The sequence below is a fragment of the Palaemon carinicauda genome, chromosome 23 (assembly GCF_036898095.1).
Source record: "Palaemon carinicauda isolate YSFRI2023 chromosome 23, ASM3689809v2, whole genome shotgun sequence".
NCBI classification, from domain to species: Eukaryota; Metazoa; Arthropoda; class Malacostraca; order Decapoda; family Palaemonidae; genus Palaemon; species Palaemon carinicauda.
Window position 1 is genome coordinate 91,039,666 of NC_090747.1, and position 19,561 is coordinate 91,059,226.

Below are 19,561 nucleotides of genomic sequence, written 5' to 3' on the forward strand. Positions count from 1 at the left end.
TAAAGGGCTGAACTAACAAATTCCAAATTGATAAATGGGCACAGCAGGTTCACAATTTTATATAATGCTGTAAAATCTCGAAAGTAATCAAAACAGTCCACAACATTCATTTACAAATGTTTCAATGCTGCAATAAAATGCCAAAGTTAATCTTATTGGTGTCATACACTACCTAAAATGATCAATTGCATTATAAATTGGGTAAAGTGCAAAGTAGATAGGCAACAATGAAAAAAGTGTAACTTACAAAAACACTAGAAATCATGAATCATTCAAATTTAATTCATCTTCCTTGATTATCTAATGATCATACTTTCTTTCCTCCTTGTGATGCTAAAGTAAACAAACTCCGCGACGAGGTATTTCTCGTGCTCTTTCCACACACCTGAGTCCTTCTGCACATCTCCCTAAGATATTAAATTGTCCCCCACAGGGTTCTTCAGGACCCTAATAAAACAAAAATATATACACATGTGAGAAATAGTCATTTGAAGATTTCCTTAAGAAAAAAAAATTATATTTGAGTTATTTTAATGTAGTTTAAAAAGAAAAAAAAAATTCTTTGATACTTTATGCTCTTTCAAGTATGAAACTACAGCAGCATAACCTCAATTGAAAAGGAACCTGAAACTTGAAAAAATTGCATGGGTAACAAATACAGTATGCTCATGCAAAAAAAAAAATTAAAAGATGATTGAAACATATCTATATTCTATTCATATGACAATTTGAAAGTAATTTGTATTTTTCCTAACTATATAAACCTGAATTCTTTACTATGGATATATTGTTCAGAATTGCTGGAAAACGAGCTATAACCTTTTAACATGAGGTGGATAGATCAACCATCCCACTCACACACACTAGTAGATTCTATATCCACTTTTGATGCTGGCAGGATATTCTAGGAGGATGTGTAGCCTAATGATGGGTCAAGTAGGAGTAAAGTGCTCAGGTTTGTGTATGGTTCGGAAAAATACGAATTGTCCAAATTTTTCATTTGGTTCTTCACAAATACAAACCATTTGCTCTTTACTAAGGAGACTTGTCCTTAACTAGGTGGAAGTCCAAAACCCAACTGGTTGTGAACTTGACCTGGGTTGCGGATTTGAGCTCATGCGAGTGCGAGTATGAAAGGGGCACCCTTGTTACCTTGCGAACTCTCAGTATGTCAAACAAGAGAGTTGACAACCGGGGCAATAGTGGTTAAAGCGTGTGGAAACTTTAGTCACTGACTTGACCAGCTAAGATTATTGCCTAGTCATTGTCTGCCTCCGCCTCACAGATGGGACGGGGACATAAAATATTCAGTATAAAATATTTCAGGCTACACAAGGGAAATGAATTTTACCTGCAGTCAGAGGTAGGCCAGCTTGCAGAGTCATCCAGATGCTGTACCATAAGAGAGGGGAAGATAAAGGAAGCAAAGGCCAGTCATTCTGTCCATTCATCCCAGACTAACACTGGGTAACATCTGCCCTCAACCGAAACAAACACAAAATTTGGAAGGTCCTGAACCTAGGGTCCGCTACAGCCGGATTCTGAGTCTTGGCAACGAACTCAGAGAAGGAGTTGAGCACTACCTGCCCCCATCCCCATGAATGGGCGATGTTGTACGAAAGACCATGAAACCATCTTAAGGGTTATGTCATGATCTGAGGACTGACGCAGAGGTTCGTAAGGAACAGAACATTCTATGGTGTTCTAACTTCTAAATGTAGGCAAGTAAGGTCAAGATTTCGTATGAGAAAGAATTCCGTTGAGAAGGAAATGTTAACCTTCTTCAGAATAAAGAAAAGGATCAAGGCCGAGCAATAGCCTTTGACCACTGAGACCGAGCAGCAATTTTCCTCCATGAGTTACATTAGGAAATACACTATCACTGGGATAGTGGCTTTGAGAGGAGCAAGATTCCTACCTTGACACCAACCACAGAAAATAGATTAGGAGGTATTCAGACATCCTTTTTGTCACAGCTTGCGAAAAGCCCATCTGTGCGAGGAGATGCTGGATAACCTCCAGGCATCCAGTCGTAAGGAAGCAACTGCCCAATGGTATATCTGCGTGAGGTTGTTTGAGGAAGTTGGGAGGGAGAGGAAGCTCTCTCAGTACTTCTGTGAGCAGAAGTAGAAGGTCCGGGAACCATTGCCCTTATTCCCACAGCGGAGCTATTAGGGTCATCGACAGGTCCTGCGATGCCCTTACCTTGTTGATAAGTCTCCTTATCAGACAGAATTAGGAACACGTAGATGTCCAGGTTGTTCAACAGATGATGAAAGGTATGTTTAAGAGCTACCTAGGGAACAGTACACCGGAAGCTTCCGGTTTAGGAACATCACAAACAGATCTATCGTCGGCGAACCCCGCAAAGTCAATTCTTTGTTGGCTATCCGAGGGAGCAAAAACTACCGAAGCCAACTATCTGAGTCTTCCTGCTTAGATAGTCGGCACGGATATTTCTCTTGCCTGGAATGAAACTGGCAATCAAACTGTCTTCTGTCCATTTTAGGATTTCTACCGGTAGATGGCATAGCTGCTGTGAAAAAGTACCCCCTTGCTTGTTTAGATATGCCACTACCGTTGTGTTGTCAATCATCAACACTATGGAGTGACCTAAAAGCAGCTGTTGGAAGAGTTTGAGGGCCACACAGACTGCTCTCATTTCTAGGAGGTTTATGTGGCTGAGATGGCCATAAGGGATCAGACGTTCCCGGGAAGTCGGGTGCCCTAACAAGTGTAGCTACAGGTGTGCTTGTAGTGAGCCTTGCTTCAGGAAGGGACATGCCACTCCCTTTAGTCTCTTTAACCTCTCTTGAAATTGAAAGATCTTGCCTAATTGTATGTTTATTTGCATCCCGATATATACCAGACTGAAATGGTTGCAGAGAGAACTTCTCATGATTTATCACAATCCCCAGATCTTAAAATGCTAGAAGCCTGTCTTGGTGCAAGAGAAAGGTCTCCCCACTGTCTGCTAGAATCAACCGGTTGTCTAGGTAGTGCTAGCTCACTGATCAGGGTTGGGTTAATTATGAATTGAACTGGAATTGTTGCTAAAAATGCAGGAATTTTTATTAGAAAAAAAAAACATTCAAAATAATTTGAATTGATATGGAATCAACAAAAATAACTGGAATACAAAAAAATAGACATGAATTGATGCCAAGTTGCTGCCATTTGATATGGATTGATCAGTACATCCTTATATGTAATGTATAACAAATATATCTTTATAGAAAGAGTTAGCCTATAAAGAACAGAGCTATAGAGAGTTAGCCTATAAAGAACAGAACATACAAATTATAGGCAATCATCAAAATAAAGGTGATCAAATTATCAAAAGTGTTTGAATTTTCCAACTCTACTCTTCTGAGTCATGTCTGTGCTGTTCCTGTGCACAGTGCAGATCAAATCTTGTCTTAACTTACTTGCCGTATTTTGTCAGCTACTATGGTATTTGGCAACAATAACCCTATGAGTATAAGCTGAACCTGTTACACACCATCCCATTCAGACAAACTGTATGGGATTAGACTTGTTAATCTTGAACATGACATGCATGAAGAGTTCGAGTCCATGGAGGCTTTCCAGCCAGCTGCTTCTTTGATCTAGTAACAAACTGGATTGGTGCTATAACAATGAAATCCATGATATTCGTGACCTGAATAGTAAATACAAGATGACATGAAGTGTGGCTACTTCATCTAACTACTATAGATGCTTCTACTGTCCAACCACCATCAACGTAAAGGAGCAAATTCTTTGCCTAGTTAAAGCGGCCTTCTACACAAACATGAAAACCATAAAAAACCAGGTTTCATTCTACCTCAGCCAACAATGTATACAAGATGACAGCAAGCCTATTGGATACTGAAAGACCAAGCAGAGAGGGCTTCCAATCTTAAATATTCATGCAGAAAAATACTTGAGCCATTCTTGCTACATCAGCTGAGAAGATTTCAAGTTTCTCAAGTCTGGAAAGTGTACTGTATACAGTAATTTAGATGATTAAAAATTTATGAATGGATGATGATTAATATGTAATACCAAGTTATATCCTCTATGGCTAAATTTTTAGATGACAAGTTTTTGTTTAAAAAAAATAATTTTGTTTATAGAGAGATGTAAACTTTTTTTTTTTTTACCACAGATGTGTGAATTATCAGTTTTATTTATTCTTATGCGATACTATCGCTTGAGTTACTGGGTCCTTTGACTGGCCAGATGGATCCCTCTCTCTGCGGACAGCTCATTTTTCCATTACTTGCACATCGTCATACACCGATTAGTCAGGTCTATTCTTTCCCCATTAACAATATTGAGATTACCAAACAATTCTTCTTTGCCCAAAGGTTGACTACTGCACTGTAATTGTTCAGTTGCTACTTCCTCTTTGTATGGGGAGAAGAGATTATTTAGCTATGGTAAGCAGTTCTTCAAGGAGAAGGGCACTCCAAATCAAACGACTGTTCTCTAGTCTTGGGTAGTGCTATAGCTTCTGTACCATGGTCTTCCACTGTCCTGGGTAGAGTTCTCTTACACTTGTTTTTATGAAGTTTTTTATAGCTTTGGTATAAAAGCACCTATTTTATTGTTGTTACCGTTCTAAAAATATTTTAATCGTTCATTACCTCTCTTGTAGTATACTGTAATTATTTCCTTGTTTCCTTTCCTCACTGGGATATTTTTCCCTGTTGGAGCCCTTGGGCTTACAGCATCCTGCTTTTTCAACTAGGGTTGTAGCTTAGCTAATAATAATAATAATAATAATAATAATACTATAGACCTATAATATGGAGTAACACTTTCCTAAGGCAAAATTATGAGAGGCCAATCTTTAGTTCATTAAAAATGTGGTCTTTATGTTTATTACAAAGTTGTATAATAAGTTTTTGTAGCATAACTAAATAAAATTATGTAAATGATAAAACACTGGGTGACTGTTGATGCTTGATAAGCTACAGATATGAGTAGCTTGCCCGAGTTGAGTAAAATTCAAGTTTCACCCCTCATGAAATACTGATCGTATAATGAATTGGAATTGAAACCCCTTAGGAGTTGAATTGAATGGGATTTAAACATTTTAGAAAATTATTTAGAATTTAATTGGATTTGATAAAATCACTAATTTTTGATGAATTGGAATTGATTTGAATTGATAAAAATGAATTGACCCCAACCCTGGTAGCATAACAGACGAATTTCATTGCCTTGAGCCCCAGGTAGAACTAGAGTGAACACTCATGAACACTTATGGTGCTATGGACAGGCTGAAACACAGCACCTTGAACTGATATACTGTATCTTAACAGTAAAGGTCGAGTCTTAGTTACTTCCTTGGCGATGGGTGGACTGGGATTTGGAAGGATGTATCTTTTAGATCTAGTGTTATCATGAAGTCCTTCAGTCCTTACTGTATCTGCTATCTCCATGTTGAACAGGGTTTACAGAACAAACCTGTTCAAAGTGGAGAGGTTAATGATTGGTCTCCAGTCTCTTCTCTACAAAATGGAGTCAACTGTAGAAGCCTGGGGGACCTGTCTAAGACCTCTTGGAATATTGGTGTGGACTTCCGTTCACTGAATCCTTCACGAAAGAACTTAACATAACTGGATGACGAGTTAACAGAGGGAATGAGAGAATGAACCGAACGTAGTACCTCTCTTGGAGGATGTAGATCGTGGATATTCGGAGGATGGAAATTGTCCAAGGTTTGGCCCGGTGGAACTCGCATCTCTGCCACCTGTGCTTCAGGCATCCTCCCACCGGTGGGCAGCCAGGACAAATGCCACCCCCCTAGTAGGAGCAACCAAGTCTTCCACCTCTACCTCCTCAGCCCCTGGAGCTCTTGCTATGAAAGGAGTTTCGAAACTTACATTTTCTCGGTGGACTGCTTAGAAGCCGTTGACCCTTTCTTATGTCCTTGTTGGTTGAAGGGGGACAATCTTGGTGCTGACGGGTAAGGAAGGAATGTTACTGCCCTATAGAGGAGGGACTCATGACTCGTCTTCCTCCAGCGCTCTGCCACGGCGTTGATGTCTTCCAAGTTGAACAGGTAAGGATCATTCATCAACGAACTGCGTAACTAGAGACAACAGTCACGACTTATCAAAATCCAGTTAATCCCCTGGTTGGCTAGGTTATGAACAAGGAACTAACCAACCAAGCCAAACCAGAAGTTGATCCAGGAAACATCTTGCAAAGACGACTTTGCAATTCACTCCATGTTCATGGCCTCAGCCACCGAGAACGTCGCAAAGGAGAGGGATCATCACCCATGATCTCATAATACTTCCTCTGCTGAACGAACGAGGGGAGGAAGTAAACGAGAAGGGGGACCCGCTGGCAAAGAGTTCGTTGCATTGGCTATCTGTGCAAAGATCTTCCTCCTGGCTCCTTTCACCATTATGGAACAGGGTAACAGAATCCTGGTCTTGCTGGTCTTGGGGGTCTGGCAGAAGGGGTCAAGGACCGTATCTTTCAACTCTGGAGAGAATTAGGAAGGAATGCCATGATTGTTAATGTTCCTGATGTAGCTTAAGACCTGCATAAAGGAATGGTTCAACTCCTTTTGCTCTGAAGCCATAGTCTTAAGGCTAGCAGCCACTGACAGCACTCCGTCCGCATTGTGTGATATGTTGTCTTGTGACTTATCCAGAACTCATTCCTTTAGGAGACCAGGCTGGGTCAGCTTCTTCAACCGAGTCCCAGAATTCTAGGGGCCTGAGAACTAAAGGGGATGGTCCGCGCCTCCAGTAACACCGAGGCTTAGACCGAACCAAGAATGCCCTTCTGTTACCTGAAACATCAGTTTTTCTTGAGGTCCAGTTTTTCAGAAGTCAAGTCCTCCCGCTCCCAGGGATTGGCCAATAAGGCAGCAAAGGGAAGATGGATTCTCCTTCCGAGGCCGTGAGGCCTGAGGAGGAACCTACGGGACTGACGGAGGCTACAAGAGAGCAGTGGCTGGTTTGGTTGTCACAAAATTTACCTGGAACAGTTGGTAATTGATTGTGAACGAGATCTCAAAGACCCTGCTGATCCTTGGGTGATAGGTATCACCTGAGGGAGACATCACTTGCCTATGACCTCTTCTCCTCTTGTATACTGTAGTTTGACTGTGATAATACTCAGCCTTTCCCAAATGGGGTCTTGGCCAGGATGGGAGACCTTGGAGTGTAGGTATTGCTGATACCTAGACGACCACACAGGAGAGGAAGGAGCACGAGGCACTGCTAAAGAGAAGCCTTCCTGCACTTGAAAGATTGGTCACACTTTCATCTTTATCCTATTAATCAACACTTTACCATACACTATAAAAACAACACTCAACAAACTGATACCCCTAGAATTACACTTTCAAACATATCTAAAAATAAGGATCTAAAATGTTATGGGTGCTGAGACCAGCTGTTACAAACTTATTCTGAATAAAATAATTTACCTATTAAAATTGTAGTTTTTTCTTTAATAGGTTCCGACTTTATTGAAGATGACTGGCAAAATTCTCTCGGCTATTTTAAAAAGCACAACATTATTTGTATACATTCTCTGAGACACTATGTAGGTGTCACATGCTCAGATCAATATACGATAGAGAATGTCTTCGAAGAAAGTCTTTGTAACTGTTGCAAAATGACAAATTCGTAGATAATTTGTATTTTTCCTAACTATACAAACCTTGGCTATTTACATAGGGTAATCAATTCGGCATAGCTGAATGATGAGCCATAAGAATTTTAACGAGGGTTTACTACCCCACCACTAGTTAGCGGGGGGTAGGGAGGGATAGCTTGCTACCCCTCCCCCCTCACATACACAGTGAATGCTTCACTTTGCTTAAAGGTAGGACTTATCCCGGGGGACAGGGCTGGCAGGCAAATATGTGTAAATAGCTAAGGTTTGTATAGTTAGGAAAAATACAAATTATCTACGAATTTGTCATTTGTTCCGTAACTGAAATACAAACCACGCTATTTACAAAGGGTGACTCAACCCTTAGGAAGGGTGGTAAGTCCCTGCCATACTAGTTTTGGCTTGCCCGGGGACTCCATATTCGAGTGTTTACGTACTCAGACAATAGGGAGTCCCTGCTCCTCGCTAGCATGCTGTGAAACTGCTGCGGACTACGTAAGACGTGTGCGAAGGTGAAAAGTGACTCGTCCAAGGAAGTTGACCTGGAGTTCTTCAGATGGAAATCTAGGCTAGGACTCTCCCAATACCACCTCGTCAGGGTATGGGGACATGACAGTATTACACTTAATACTAGGAACACAAGGAAGCATGGTTTACCTGCAGTGGTTTGAGGTCAGCTGTGCAGAGAACCTAGGATGCTGCTTTCTCCAAGGGAGGAGAGGATGAAAAAAAAAAAAAGGGCCAGACATACCTTTTCATTCATGCAGACTAAAACCAGGTGACAATGCCCTCAACCTTCCGCTACCTGTCCATTAAGGAGCCTGAGGTTTAGACCAGCTGTTATGCAGCCACCACAGGGCCGATAGAAAACGTATCGAGCCTCCTGTGTGTCGCGTCTTGCAGGTAGTGGGCTGTGAAGGACCTGCGTCACTGAATAATTTTTCTTGAAGGCCAGGGACGTAGCTATGCCCCTGACATCATGCGCTCTAGGGCAACGTGACGGAGAAGGGTCAGGATTCAGGGCTAGGTGTATTACCTTGTGAATCCAGGCTGAGATGGTATTCCTGGTGACCCTTCTCTTCGTTTTCCCAGTGCTCACGAACAAGGCTTGAACCTGGGGACAAACTGCAGCTGTTCTCTTAAGATACAACCTCAGACTCCTTACTGGGCAAAGTAGGAGATGGTCTGGGTCATCTGTTACAGAACGGAGACTCGAAACCTGGAAAGAGTCGAACCGAGGGTCCGGCACTCCCGGATTCTGAGTCTTGGCAACAAACTCAGGGACGAATCTGAACGTTACCTCCCCCCATTCCCTTGAATGGGCGATGTCGTATGAGAGACCATGTAGTTCGCTGACTCGCTTGGCCGAAGCCAAAGCTAGCAGGAACACCGTCTTCCAAGTAAGGTGGCGATCTGAAGCCTGGCGTAATGGTTCGTGGGGAGGTCTCTTTAGAGACCTGAGAACTCGAACCACGTTCCAAGGAGGAGGTCTCACTTCCGACTGAGGGCAGGTAAGTTCATAGCTTCGTATGAGAAGAGAAAGTTCCAGCGAGGAAGAAATGTCCATTCCTTTGAGCCTGAAGGCAAGACTTAAGGCTGAGCGATAGCCTTTCACTGCCTAGACTGAAAGGCGCATTTCCTCCCGCAAATACACAAGGAACTCCGCTATTGCTGGAATAGTGGCATCGAGTGGAGAGATACCCCTTCCACGACACCAACCACAGAAAACTCGCCACTTCGCCTGGTAGACCCCTGCGGATGACTTGCGCAGGTGTCCAGACATCCCGTTCGCAACTTGTTGCGAAAATCCTCTCTCTTTGAGGAGATGCTGGATAGTCTCCAGGCGTGAAGTCAAAGCGAAGCTACGGCTTTGTGGAAGATGTTGGAGTGTGGTTGTTTGAGTAGCTCGTGACGTGGAGGGAGTTCTCTCGGAGGCTCCGTAAGGAGTTGCAGAAGGTCCGGGAACCACTCTGCGTGATGCCATAGCGGAGCTATGAGGGTCATTGATAGATTGACCGATATTCTGGTCTTGTTGAGTACTCTCCTCATCAGACAGAACGGGGGAAAGGCATACACATCGATATTGTCCCACCGTTGTTGGAAGGCATCTTGCCAGAGAGCCTTGGGATCCGGGACTGGGGAGCAGTACAGCGGGAGCTTGAAGTTCAGCGCTGTAGCGAACAGATCCACAGTCGGGGAACCCCACAAAGTCAGGACTTTGTTGGCTACTTGAGGATCCAAAGACCACTCGGTACTCACTCATCTGCGTCGCTCTGCTCAGACTGTCGGCGAGCACATTCCTTTTGCCCGGAATGAAGCTAGCCGCTAGTGTGATCGAGTGGACTTCGGACCATCTCAGTATCTCTACTGCAAGATGGGATAGCTGTTCTGAAAAGGTACCTCCCTGCTTGTTGATATAAGCCGTGGTGGTGTTGTCGCTCATCACTACCACAGAGTGACCCGCCAGGACTTGGTGGAACTTCTGAAGTGCAAGGAAAACGGCCTTCATTTCTAGCAGGTTTATGTGAAGGTACTTTTCTGATTCTGACCACAGGCCTGAGGTCCTGTGGTTCAGAACGTGGGGCCCCCCCACCCTTTCTTTGATGCGTCCGAAAACAACATCAAGTCTCGGGGGAGGACGAGAAGATCCACTCCCTTTCGTAGGTTCTCGTCTGCCACCTACCACTGGAGGTCCGTCTGTTCCGGCTGTCCCATAGGGATCAGGGTGTCCGGGGAATCGTGTCCTTGATTCCACCGAGACTCGAGTCGCCACTGGAGAGATCTTATTCTGAGGCGACTGTTGGGAACCAGACGGGCCAGGGAGGAGAGATGGCCGAGGAGACGTAACCACGCTTGGGCTGGAAGTTCTTCTCGTGTGAGGAATGGTCTCGCGACCTTCCTCAACCTTGCTATCCTGTCGTCTGATGGGAAGGCTTTATGGAGATTGGTGTCTATGACCATGCCTAGATATACCAGTTTCTGAGAGGGCTGCAGAGAGGATTTCTCGAGGTTTACCATGATCCCTAGATCTTGGCAAAGCTCAAGAAGCTTGTCTCGGTGGCGAAGAAGGGTTGCCTTCGAGTCTGCTAGGATCAGCCAGTCATCCAGATAACGGAGGAGACGGATGCCGATCCTGTGAGCCCATGATGAAATCAGGGTGAACACCTTGGTGAACACTTGAGGTGCTGTGTAGAGACCGAAGCACAGTACCTTGAACTGGTAGATCTTGTTGTCTAGGCAAAATCTTAAGTACTTCCTTGAAGACGGGTGGACTGGGATCTGAAAGTACGCGTCCTTCAGGTCCAGTGTACACATGAAATCTTGTGGTCTCACTGCAAGCCTGACCGTGTCTGCCGTCTCCATGCTGAACGGAGTCTGTTTGACAAACCCGTACAGTGTTGAGAGGTCGATGACTGGTCTCCAGCCTCCAGACGCCTTTCTTACAAGAAAGAGTCGACTGTAGAAGCCTGGGGACCCGTCCACAACCTCTTGGAGAGCGTCCTTCTTCAACATGGTCTGGACTTCTGCCCGGAGGGCCTGTCCCTTTACCGATCCCATGGTAAGGGAGCTCAACGACACTGGATTCGCTGTCAGGGGAGGTAGAGATGAAATGAACGGGACGTGATAACCCTGACCGAATACGGAACTCGTCCAGGTATCTGCCCCGAGTTGCTGCCACCTTGTCGTGCAACTTTGTAGGCATCCCCCCACTGGTGGACATGCAGGGGGACTGCCAATCCTAGCATTTATGGCCTCGGCCGTTTCCTCTAGGATTTTTAGCTCCTCCCCTGGAGGACTTCTTCCCCTTCTGCCCTTGGCAGGAAAGGGCTTAGACACCTTCAGCTTCGCTGCTGTTGTCTTCTTTGTGTCCCTAGCTGGACGGGGCTGCTGGGCTGCTGGAGGTTTGTAAGGCCACGATGTCAGGGCCTTGTGGATGAGGGAGTCCTGATTGGACTTCCTCCACCTCTCAGCGGCTAGCTCCACGTCCTTCGGCTCAAACAGACTCTTACCGAGAACGGAAGTGTGTCTGAGCCTGCTAACATCGGAACTGGGGACCTTCTGGTGAAACCCCTCAGCCACTGCGTCCCGACGCTTGAGAATCGTGTTGGCCCACAAGCTCGAGACTTGGTGGGCCAGAAACTCAATGGTACGAGTGCCTGAGAGCAAGACTGTCTCCAGTGCCTTCCTGGTACTTTCCTTGGACAAATCCTCAGAACGTACCAGGATGCCCAAAGACCCCAGCCAGATGTCAAGCCACGAAGTTGCTTGCATGGCACACTTCGCAACCTTCTCCTGGCTTAGGATCTCAGTTGCAGAATAGAACACTTGCCGGTTGGAGAGTCTCTCTAGAGGGACTCCCCCAGTGAGTTCTTCCACAGAATGGTGAACTGGAAGACCCAAACAAGTCTCCTCTAAGATCTAAAAGTACCTCCTCTGATGTACTCGAGGAGGAGGGAGGAGCTTGTTACCGGCGCTGGATCTATTGGAGAAGGCAAGCTCAGAGAGCTGGCCCTCGACCTTGTCTCTGGCACTCTTCATCCCCTGTGACCAGGGCAAAGCTGCACTGGCCCTAGAGGGTTTCTGGGTGCCGTAGATTCGGTCCAGGACCGTATCCTTTCCCTCACGAGGAGGAATCTCTGGGTCTGGAATCCTGTTGAGGTTCCTCATGAGGGTCAGGACTTGCCAGAACGCGTGTTCTGACTCTTGGTGCTCTCCTCCTGAAGGACTTGCAGCGAAGTCTCCCGTCCCCAGTGGCTCTTCCTGGGGAGATTCGCGGACGTTCTCCAAAGGTCTATCTGGTTCCTGTCTGGTCCTTGTGAAAGACTTAGGGACAGTCTTCGAGTCCTTCGGTTCCCTCCTGGGAGGGATACACGACTCCAGCAATGATGGATGTAAGACTTTCCCCACCTCTGTATGAGAAGACTTCTCAGGAAGAGGCGGAGTTTCCCCCATTGGTGCGATGGGGGAACAGACCGGCTCTTCCGACTCTCCTGAGGGTGGGTAATACTCATCCGCAGGGGAGGGAGAGAAAGTCTGAGGAGGGGAAGGAGCCTTATGCAAGGACTTGCGAGGAGACAGGATAGTCCTTGGAGAAGTTACCACGGAGGGGACTCCTCTCTTCCTCTTCAGGGGGAGGAAGCTGCCACTTATTTGTGGCCCAAGTCAGAGAGAACAGGCTTCATAGCCTGCATAAGAGCTCTGACAATGGTACCAAACCAGGGCTGCTGACTGACAGTCGCGCTGTCAGATACTCCCTTTGGCGGGAAGGGGATCGTTCGATTCCTTGGAGAGTCGACAAACGAGGGTTCGCCTGATGAGAAGCTGAAATTGAAGAAAAAGAAGAGTCCTTAGACCTGTCCGGAAACCTCCCTTCCTCCGACGAGCGCGCTGTTCTGCGCTTGCGGGGAGGGGAACGCAATGATGACCTGTCTGCCTGTAACCCTGTTGCACCTCGTGCGTGATCGCGTTGGTGATCAGGGCGCCGATCACGCTGGTGATCGCGTGATGAGCCCTGTTCTGGGTCGCGCGTGAAGGAATCGTGTGCACCAGGATTTTCGCACACGCGTGTGAGCGTGGGCGTGCGAGACTGAGGGCGCGGGCGAGTGGGCGCGCAGGAGAGAGCACGGGCGCGCGTAGGAGATGGCGAGGGTGTGTGACGCACAGGAGCTGGCTTACGAGGCGGGGTTGAAGGCTGGATGCGAGGGTGCGCAGCAGTTTGATGTGCTACTGGTGGGCGCGAGTGCGCAGCAGTACGCGGGCGCGTGTCTGCAATGACAGGGCGCGGGCGTGATTGTGCAGCCTGATGATAGCGCGAGGGCAAGTTTGCGCACTGGCGCGCAGGCGAGTGGTGCGCAGGTTGTGCAGTTGCTTTAGGCAATCGTGAGATAGCCGGGCGAACAGGTTGCGCAGATGCCCTAGGCGATCGTGAGATAGCCGGGCACGCAGAAGATCATGGGCGCGCATGACGCGCATCAGCATGTGGGCGCACAGGTGTGCGCTGCTGCGATGGGCGTACAGGGCGTGCAGCAGGAATCAAACGCGTGAGTGTGCGCTGTTGGGTTGGGCGCGCAACTGGAACCTGGTGCGCAGCTGGAACCTCGCGTGAAACTGAAACATTGCGCGCAGCTGGAAGGGTGCGCAGTCTGGAAGGTGAGTCCAGGGGTACCTGTGAGTGCCCGTGAGCTTGCTTAGGAACCTCCTGGACTGCGCGCTGAGATGTAGAAGCACGCTGGCGCGTTGGCGAGCGCATGTGCGCTGTGACAGGAACTGCGCGTGATTGGCGCGCATCACTCTTTGTAATAGAAGAGTGTTGGGGGTCTAGAGGCACCTGCGAGCGCCTGTGCGCTAACCTAGGTGCCTCTTGGACAGCGCGTGGATCAGGAACTGCCGGGCGCTTGTGCGCAGGCGAGCGTGTGTGCGCGGGCGGGGCGCGCCGAAGGTTGTGGGCGCGCAGGGGAACCCTGGAGCATAAATGGAAAATTTGCGCGCACGCGCGCAGGTGAGCATAGTGGCGCGCAGGTATAACCTGGCGCGTAAGGGTTTGATGCGCAGCTTTGCGATCAATGCCCTTGTGCCCCCGAAGGGACCAGTGCCTGCGCAATGACAGGATTTGTTGGCACATAAAGCGCATCATCCTTGAAGGGTGACGGCAGGTCAGCATGTCTGGAGGGTGACTGGTTACAGGGTCCTGAAGGACGACCATCCTCCAACGGGGATCGCGAACGATCTCTGGAGAGGTCTAAGGTGGTAGCTGGCAGGAACGGTGAACGGCGAGTTGTCTCCTCCGCAGAGGACTACGGGGATGAAGAGGCGCCTCCTAACTCCCTTGTGAGGAGAAGGAAGGCCTCTACGGCGAGGGGGAGGACGAGCCTTCCGCCTTATACGCCCACGAGGGGCCGTTGGATCAGCAATCTGACCTTCATAAGGCCTCCGCAGAGGAGTCTCTGTTAGTGAACTCCCCCGAGGGGGAGAAGCACTTGCAGGAGAGACCGTAGGACTTAGTTCCTCCCTCGAAGGATGTTCGGAGGGGGAAACTAAGCCTTCAGCTACCTTAGGAACAGCAACAGGCACGGGTGTTTGAACAGAAACACTCGATGCCTCCGTCACAACAACGTCAACTACATACAGAGGATCTATCCCTGCTGTCGTTGGCGATTGTTTGACAGCTGCACCAAGTTTGATCATATCAAACAGGGCTTCCTTGGAGGGGGAACCCTGAAGCCCCAAGGAAGCCCAAAGCTGTAATAAATCAGAGTTATTAACAGTTAAATCAGAAATATTATCCTCCTCCGGGGGAGGAGGGGCAGCTGCCTCGCTATGGGAGGCAACTACCTCTCCCGCACCCCGGGATTGGTCAACAGAAACACGGTCTACGCTACCACTCGCCGGCCTCTCGGAAGAGACCGATCGAGTGGGAGCTTCGGAGGAGGAAAGGGCTACGGAAGAAGAAGCCTTGGAACTTTCTCTCTTCAGAGAAACCTCTGAAGGAGAAATATCCCTCTTAGCCTTCTTCTTGCAGCGCCGGGCAAACCTCTCCCACTGGGAGGTAGACCACTCCCTACACTCAATACATATGTTAGACCTATCACACCGTTGGCCCCTACAGTGAGGACATAAGGAGTGAGGATCGATGTCCGTGCACGACATAAAGGTACCAAAGGGGCGGCCAGGAAGTCCAGGGCACGTACGCATATTAGAATAATAGAGGCCAACTTCAAACACACTCTGAAAGAAAAAGTAAAACAGATTATGGCAGTCAACAAGAGGGAGAGCGCAGACACGTCTGACCGTCTCCCGAGCCAAAAGCAAAGTGAAGCATTCACTGTGTGTGAGGGTCGAGGGGTAGCAAGCTACCCCTCCCTACCCCCCGCTAACTAGCGGTGGGGTAGTAAACCCTCGTTAAAATTCTTATGGCTCGTCATTCAGCTACGCCGAAATAATTACCCTATGTATGGTTTGTATTTCAGTTACGGAACAAATCTGCAATTAATTCTAAATTACCTTAACTAGACTTCTCATTTATAAGTTCAAATTTATTGCGCTGTATAAAGGCACAACTAAAAACCTATATGTTTCCATGAGCAGTCTTTCCAGCTCCTCCATTTTAGTAAACAAAGTTTTGCTACTCCTCAAATTCAACCTGTGTTCACAGTACAGTAATGTACTGTATTTGTTGTTTCCTGTCTTATACAGTTGACAAATTTGACAAAATCCTAAATACATTTTTTCATTAAATGATAACCAGGAAAATTTCCACAAATAATCACAATTTTTTACATTGTTAATATAACTGTATCTATATGAGTAAAAGCATGCTAATATATATCAATTGCATAGGTCATACCCTATCATAATTATAACTATTGCTATTATCCCAAATAGCATTTTGAAAATCTCAGGATTACTGCTCGCAGACCAAAGCAATACTCTTAAAGCTCATGCATTGATTTCCTCATCTTCATTCACTTGTAACCAGAAGTACTGTACTACACTGATGAGTCTGAATTTTCATCTTCCATGCTTATCATAAGTAATTTTTTGGAAATCACACTAATTCATTTTAACACTTTTCACGCCAGTTATACAATATGACAAATTCGTAGATAATTTGTATTTTTCCTAACTATACAAACCTTAGCTATTTACATGGGGTAATTACTTCAGCGTAGCTGAATGACGAGCCATAAGAATTTTAACGAGGGTTTACTACCCCTCTGCTAGTAAGCGGGGGGTAGGGAGGGGTAGCTTGCTACCCCTTCCCCTCACACACACCGGTGAAAGGCTCACTTTACTTAGAGGTAGGACTTATCTTGGGGGACAGGGCTGGCGGGCAAATGTGTGTAAATAGCTAAGGTTTGTATAATTAGGAAAAATACAAATTATCTACGAATTTGTCATTTGTTCCGTAACTGAAATACAAACCACGCTATTTACATGGGGTGACTTAACCCTTAGGAAGGGTGGTAAGTCCCGGCCATACTGGCTTGGCTTGCCCGGGGATTCCATATTCGAGCGATCAAGTACTCGGACAATAGGGAATCCCTGCTCCTCGCTAGCGGTTGTGAAACTGCCGCGGCCTACGTAAGGTGTGTGCAAAGGTGAAAAGTGACTTGTCCTAGGCAGTTGACCTGGAGTTCCTCAGAAGGAAATCTAGGCTAGGACTCTTCCAATACCACCTCGTCAGGGTATGGGGACATGACAGTATTACACGTAATACTAGGAACACAAGGAAGCATGGTCTACCTGCAGTGGCTTGAGGTCAGCTGTGCAGAGAACCCAGGATGCTGCTTTCTCCAAGGGAGGAGAGGATGAAGAAAAGAATAAGGGCCAGACAGATCTTTTCATTCATGCAGACTAACACCAGGTAACAATGCCCTCAACCTTCTGCTACTTGTCCATTAAGGAGCCTGAGGTTTAGACCAGCTGTTGTGAAGCCAACGCAGGGCCGATAGAAACGTATCGAGCCTCCTGTGGGTCATGTCTTGCAGGTAAGGGGCTGAGAAGATGGTCTGACGCTTCAACACCCCCGCTTGCAGGACCTGCGTCACTGAATGATGCTCCATGAAGGGCAGGGACGTAGCTACGCCCTTGACATCATGGGCTCTAGGGCGATGCGACGGAGAAGGGTCAGGATACAAGGCCGGGTGTAACACCCTGCGAATCCGGGCTGAGATGGTATTCCTGGAGACCCTTCTCTTCGTTTCCCCAGGGTCCACGAACGAGGCTTGAGCCTGGAGACGGACTGCAGCTGTTCTCTTAAGATGCCAGCTCAGACTCCCTACCGGCAAGGTAGGAGATGGTCTGGGTCCTCTGCTACAGGACGGAGACTCGAAACCTGGAAAGAGTCGAACCACGGGTCCGGCACTCCCGGGTTCTGAGTCCTGGCAACAAAACTCAGGGACGAACCTGAACGTTGCCTCCCCATATCCCCCTGAATGGGCGAAGTCGTATGAGAGACCATGTGACTCGCTTGGCCAAGGATAAGGCTAGCAGGAACACTGTCTACCCAGTAAGGTGGTGATCTGGGGCCTTACGTAGTGGTTCGTCGGGAGGTCTCTTTAGAGACTTGAGGACTCGAACCACGTCCCAAGGAGGAGGTCTCACCTTCGACTGAGGGCAGGAGAGGACATGGCTTCGTATGAGGAGGAAGAGTTCCAGCGAGGGAGAAATGTCTATCCCTTGAGCCTGGAGGCAAGACCTAAGGCTGAGGGATAGCCTTTCACAGCCGAAACTGAAAGGCACATTTCATCCCGCAATCCCACGAGGAGCTCCGCTATTGCTGGAAGCGGCATCGTGTGAAGGGATACCCTCTCCACGACACCGACCACAGTAACTCGCCCCTTCGCTTGGGAGACTACTGCGGAAGACTTGCGCAGGTGTCCAGACCTCCTTTTCGCAACTTGTTGCGAAAAACCTCTCTTTTTGAAGATATGCTGGATAGTCTCCCGACGGGAACTCGGAGTGAAGCTACAGCTTTGCGGAGGATGATGGCATGTGGCAGTGTGAGTAACCCATGACGTGGGGGGGGGGGGTTTCCCTCGGAGACTCCGTAAAGAGCTACAGAGGGGCTGGTGAGTCATCTGCGAGAGGCCCTAGCGGGAGCTATGGAGGTCATTGAGAGACTGACCGATACTCTGGTCTTGTAGAGTACTCTCCTCATCAGCCAGAACGGGGGAAGGCGAACACATCGATGTTGTCCCACCGTTGCTGGAAGGCATCTTACCAGAGGGCCTTGGGGTCCGGGACCGGGGAGCAGTACAGCGGGAGCTTGTAGTTCAGCGCTGTAGCGAACCAGTCCACAGAGGGGAGCCCTACCGAGACAGGACTTTGCAGGCTACTTGAGGATCCAAGGACCACTCGGAATGTGGTGTCTGTGTCGCACTGCTCAGACTGTTAGCGAGCCCATTCCTTTGCCTGGGATCAAGCGAGCTGCCGAGGTGATCAAGGGGAGCTCAGGTCATCTCGGTATCTCTACCGCAGGATGGGATGGCTGTACTGAAAAGTACCTGCCTGTCTGGGCATGTAAGCCATCACTGTGGTGTTGTTGATCCTCACAACCACAGAGTAGTCCGCCAGGCTTGGTGGAGCTACTGAAGTGCCAGAAACACGGTTTCCATCTCTAGTAGGTCTAGAGAAGGTACTTCCTGGTTCTGATCATCGGCCTGAGGTCCCGTGGTTCAGAACGTGTCCCCCCCCTTTCTTTGACGCGTCCGAAAACAGCATCAAGTTTTGGGGAGAGGACGAGAGAAGGTCCACTCCCTATTGTAGATTCTCGTCTGCTTCCCACCCCTGGGGGTCCGTTTGTTCCGGTTGTCCCCTAGGGATCCAGGCGTCCGGGGAGTCGTGCCCCTGACTCCACCGCGCCCTGAGTCGCCCTGGAGAGAACTCATCCTGGGGCGACTGTTGAAAACCAGACGGGCCAGGGAGGAGAGACGTAACCACAATGGGTTGGAGGTTCTTCTCGTGTGGGGAAAGGTCTCGCGACCTTCCTCCGCCTTGCTAACCTGTCGTTTGAAGGGAAGGCTTCGGGAGATTGGTGTCTAAGACCATGCCTAGGTATATCAGACTCTGAGAGGGCTGCGGGGAGGACTCCTCGAGGACCACCATGATCCTTAGAACTTGGCAGAGTCCGAGGAACTTGTCCCGATGGCGAAGCAGGGATGCCTTCGAGTCTGCTAGGATCGGCCAGTTACCCAGGAAACGGAGGGGACGGATGCCGATCCTGAGAGCCCATGAAGAGATCAGAGTGGAAGCTTCGGTGAACACTTGAGGTGCTGTGGAGAGACCGAAGCACAGCACCTTGAACTGGTATATCCCCCTTCCAGGCAAACTCCAAAGTACTTCCTTGAAGCCGGGTGGACCGGGATCGGAAGTACGCGTCCTACCGGACCAGTGTACAAATGAAGTCTTGTGGTCTCACCGCAAGACT

General features: G+C 48.0%; 1 long non-coding RNA gene across 1 annotated transcript in view; it reads right to left on the bottom strand.

The window, feature by feature from the left end:
- Window positions 1-261: 261 nt before the first annotated feature.
- The window catches only part of LOC137617002 (uncharacterized), a 30,376-nt gene continuing 11,076 nt past the window's right edge, over window positions 262-19,561 (bottom strand). The window contains exon 3 of the long non-coding RNA XR_011039543.1: window positions 262-447. This is a non-coding gene — a long non-coding RNA (uncharacterized lncRNA). The remainder of the gene's footprint in view (window positions 448-19,561) is intronic.